The sequence below is a fragment of the Mustela putorius genome, unplaced genomic scaffold (assembly GCF_011764305.1).
Source record: "Mustela putorius furo isolate JIRA1106 unplaced genomic scaffold, ASM1176430v1.1 tig00000460_pilon_pilon_pilon, whole genome shotgun sequence".
Taxonomy (NCBI): Eukaryota; Metazoa; Chordata; class Mammalia; order Carnivora; family Mustelidae; genus Mustela; species Mustela putorius.
In genome coordinates, this window is record NW_025421389.1 from 17,377,817 (window position 1) to 17,382,915 (window position 5,099).

At 44.0% G+C, this 5,099-nt stretch overlaps 1 pseudogene; it reads right to left on the minus strand.

The window, feature by feature from the left end:
- Window positions 1–325: 325 nt before the first annotated feature.
- On the minus strand, window positions 326–888 carry LOC101685485 (annotated as a pseudogene).
- Between the last annotated feature and the right edge of the window lie 4,211 nt (window positions 889–5,099).

Here is a 5,099-nt window from a genome sequence, read left to right on the forward strand (position 1 = left end):
CCACTTGTTGAGGGCTTAATGAAACTGTTTTTTTCTCGATGTACTCCTCCCCTTCCCATTCTCACAACATGTAGTTTCTTTGTTTAATTAGATCTTAGGACTGCCGAACTAGATCTCTCACGACATGTAGTTTCTTCATTTAATTAGGTCTCAGGACTCCAGAGCTAGATCTCTTACAACATGTGGTTTCTTTGTTTAATTAGATCTCAGGACTGCCGAACCAGATAATCATGATCCACGGTCTGCATAGATCAATTTGAGCTATTTAGTTACTTTCTGTTTTCAGTTCATTTTTATTTGTATATATTTTCTTCAATCCCGTGTTTTTATTAAAGAGACTACCTGACGGCCAAGGAGTAGGTACTGGGCAGAAAGGTGGGGTGGGTGGGAGATTCAAAGGCATAGGAGACCCATTCCTGGCAGTGGCTGAAGAGATACCCAAGGGTGAGCTTTAAGGCTGGGGCAACCAGCTGGTTCTGCAGGGGGTGAGGGGTAAACTGGGCTGGTGCCACTCTGACTTGTCTACCTAGATCATCCTCTGGTTCTGATCTTGTTCATTGCCTCCCTTGTCTGCCTCATTGGCCTCTCCAGCTTCTGGTGACTGCTGGTAGTCATCCATGTCCTGCAGGTCCTCCTTGTCCTCTGAGTCCTCTTTACTGTCCTTATCATCATCTCCATCCTCCTTTTCCTTGTCATCATAGTGCTCTCAGGATAGCTCATGAATAGGTACCAGGTTGTCATCTCTGTCTGTGATGCTCTGGAGTCAGGTCCAATGATCTTGTTCTTGCTGTTGCTATAGCTCCATCTCGTCCACACAGGGCCAATCCAGATCAAACCACAGTGCTCAGTCACATGGGGGAAGAGTGAGGGAAACAAGATGGACATGGCTCCTAGACTGGGGTAAAGGGTCAGGTGAATCCAGCTTTCAGATGTGTTTAGTCTGGGCTTTTATTGGGTTATGGTACAATTTGGGGATGGGGTGCAGTAGAAAATAGGAGGCAACTAGCTCTTAAGTCTTGGCTCCTCCACTTACTGGCTGTTTGACCTTGGCCAAGTCACTGAACCCCTCTAAGCCTCTGTTTCCTTATCATACCAGGAGGCAGCAGCTGGCTGTCAGATCATTTTTTAAAAGATTTTATTTATTTATTTGACAGAGAAAGAGAGAGATCACAAGTAGGCAGAGAGGCAGGCAGAGGGGGAGGGGGAAGCAGGCTCCTGCAGAGCAGAGATCCCAATGCAGGGCTCAATCCCAGGACCCTGGGATCACGACCTGAGCCAAAGGCAGAGGCCTAACCCACTGAGCCACCCAGGTACCCCTATTAGATCATTTTTAATAATACAATAATCATGCACAAACCCTTGACCTAGAGCAAACGTTAGGACCTCGACAATAATCTACATCTTATCAGTTGACCACTCTCTCCTCCAGTGAACCCATCCTCCTGCCTCCCCATGCCCCAGGAGCTTTATCCTGTGTTCTACAGTCATCATTTTCTTGTTTTTCTTTTAATTTAACTTTACTGAATCTGTAAGTACTCTTAAAAAGGATGCCTAAACATTTTTAGATTTTTTAATATCACAAAAATGTATAATGCTGTTTGAAATCTTTCAGGGTTTCCTCTCTTGTGTTCAGTAGTATATGGCTAATGTAGAGCCGTACTGGTGAATGTTGGGTCGTTCATTGATTTGATTACTGTATACTGTATATGTTCATTGATTTGATACTGTATTACTGTTCATTCATGTTTGGATGGTTTGTAAGTTTTTGCTTTTGTGACCCTTGCCACTAGGAATACTGTTTACATGCCTCCAGCTGTATGCGTGTAAGAATTACTCTCAGATATATCCTAGAAGAAGTCATCTTCAACTTAGAAGGTAGTAAGAAATGCTCTCCAAAGTTGTCATGAGACAGGGAAATGGAATGACTCCATAAAAATCTGTTTTTTTCCTTTTCTTGTCCCTATTCTTGCTAGGACCTGTACTCCCCCACCCCACCAAACACATGCATCATAATGCACATAGTGTTGTCTTTCTTGTAAGAGACAAGGAGTGAGTGATTTCTTTAGAACATATAACATCTAAGGAGGGACCAAGTGAGAATGACAAGGTGAAGCCATCATATGCATATTCCAGACCACCCGTGCTAGACATCTCCATACCAAGGTTCTCTGGCTCCAGGGAATAACACCTGGGCCAACATCTTTGTTCTAACCAGTTCCTGGATGCCTGAGAGGACACATACCCCAGACTGCCATCCTCAATAAAAATCCCAGATCCTGAACATAGACAGGACTCCCTGCTTTCCTTTCTGGGTCTCCAGGACACTCTTTGTGTACCTGCAGTCTCTCTATACCTTCAGTAAAGTCTGCTTTTGCCTCCTGCTGGCTCATGTTTGATTTCTATCCTGTGCACAGCCAGAGACCCTCTTGGCTGGTCTTGTGGGATGCCCTTCAGGTCCTTGGACTGGCCAGCCAGCATTGATTATGCCAATTTATATTCCTACCAGCAGCACATAAGACATTTCTTTGCACTGTAGTTGCCTGTAGCTAGGTAATTAATCTGTATTCTAGACTATTCTACAAGCCACTTGAGGATAAGATAATATCTTTAGAAAGATCAAGAGTATGGGGTCTAGGACTGACTTCTACTTCCTTCCTCATTAGCCATGTGACCTTGAACAAATTCATTCATTCAACAATTATTCACTAAACATCTACTATGTGCTGAAGACATGGAAATAAACAAGATAAAGTCCCTGTTCCCAAGGAGTCTACATGCCAGTAGGGAGAAGCAGATAATAAAGGAGTTAATAGTAATTTCATACAATGAGATGTCCTACGAAGAAAGGAAAGTCATGATTTGCTAAAGAGTGACTGAGTGGGGAGCTACATTAGTGCAAGTAGGTAGGGGAGGATCACCTGTGTGGAGGGGACCTCAGAGCTCAGATCTGAATTACAAGAAGGAGGCAGCCCAGTGAAGATGTGGATGGGTGGAGCTGGAGAAAGAGGGCACAGCAAATGTAGAGGCCCTCAGGTGAGAATGCTCCAAGGCGAGGATGTGGCAAAAGGGGAACCCTCTTAACACTCTTGGTGGGAAGGCAAGCTGGTGCAGCCACTGTGGAAAACAGTATGGCGGTTCCTCGGAAAGTTAAAAATAGAACTTACCCTACAACCCAGGGCTACTAGGGATTTACCCAAAGGACACAAACATGGTGATCTGAAGGGGAAACTGCACCCCAATGTTTACAGCAGCAGTGTCCACAATAGCTAAACTGTGGAAGGAGCCCAGATCGACAGAGGAATGGATAAAAAAAGATGTGGTGTCTGTATGCAATGGAATATTACTCAGCCATCACAAAGAATGACATCTTGCCATTTACAATGATGTGGATAGAACTAGAGGGTATTAAGCTAAGCGAGATAAGTCAGAGAAAGACAAATACCATATGATCTCATTCATATGTGGCATTTAAGAAATAAAACAGGTGAACACAGAGAAAGGGAAGGGAAAATAAAAAAGATGAAAACAGGGAGGCAAACCGTAAGACACTCTTGACTCTTAGAAATAAACGAGGGTTTCTAGAGGGGAGGTGGGTGGAACTGGGTGATGGGCAGTGCCTTAAGGAAGGCACTCAATGTACTGAGCACTGGGTATATATATGCAACTGATGAATCACTGTACTCTATCTCTGAGACTACCAATACCCTATATGTTAATGAATTGAATTTAAATTAAAAGTTGTAAAACAAAAAAAATAGGGAACACAGGGAAGGGTGTGGCAGGGGAAGCTTGAGGCAGGTGATGGGTGTGTCAGAGCCAGTTTGAGTAGCCGGTCAGAGCCCACTGTCTAATCCCTGGGAATGCCTGGAGCCAGTGGTGAAACCATTAGCAGCTGGAAATCAGCCACAGTGGGAGTGTTCACAACATTACCCAGCAAGGGCATCATCAGGGCTGCTCCCCACCGGCCCTGCGCAAGAGTAGTTACTGAACAGATGTAGTTAAAAAGTGAGAGGGAGTTACTTAACCTCTTAGAACCTAATCTCAAGGGGTTGCTGTGCGAATTAAATGAGCATAAATGCATAAATGCATAAAGCCCAGGGCACACACCGAGTGCTCAGTGATTAAAGAGACTTGCCTGCTTCTGCCAGTTTTCAAGCTCCCTCCCCAGACTTGCTGCCCTCCAACACTCTGTTCAGGACGATCCTTGGAGGAAAAAGAACAAACATGTTGAGCGGTTGTTTTAGGCCCAGACTTTCACATAATCATTATTCCATACCATCAGCAACACTGTCAGGCAGATATCTGCATGGGCAGGTCACTGATCAATCTCTTCAAGGTCAGAGAGTTCATCTTACTTGCCCAAGGTCGCACAGCTGTTACGTGTTGGAACTGGCATGAAAAACTAAGACATCTGAATCTGACTTCAGGGCCTATTACAATAAGCTTTAAATTAATTAAATTAATATCAATTAAAATATTTTAATAGGCAATTCATTTCAGTGGATAATGTATTTCAGTGAAACACATGACTGCTGGCAGTAGGAGGTGGGGCCCGGTGGTTGGTGGTTAGGTCGGGAGGGTGCAGCCCCCACGAATGGGATCAGTGTCCTTATACAAGAAGCCCCAGAGAGCTCCCTCTCCCCTCCCACCTTGTGAGAACATAGTGAGAAGACTACAGCCCCAAGGAGGGCCCTCACCTGACCAGGCTGGCACCATGGTCTCAGACTTTCAACCTCTGGAACGGTGAGAAAGAAACTTCTGTTTTTTTGTTAGGCACCCAGTCTGTGGTATTTGTTATAGCAGCTGAAGAGACTAAGACGCAAGGGCAAATCAAAGTTGAGTCTCAAAATACTGCTCATTCTTCAAGGCTCAGCTAAAGTCCTGAAATTTCTGGGATATTTTCCCAAGCCCCAGCTACTAAGAACTCTCAGAGTACTTTTTAAACCCTAAGATCTCATGGATAATTTGCAATATGCTGTCTTTTCTCCCCACTTACTTCCTCATTCTCTCTTTTAAATGTAAATGCTTTACTATATATATATATATATATGTGTGTGTGTGTATACATATATACATACACATGTATAAGCGATACGATA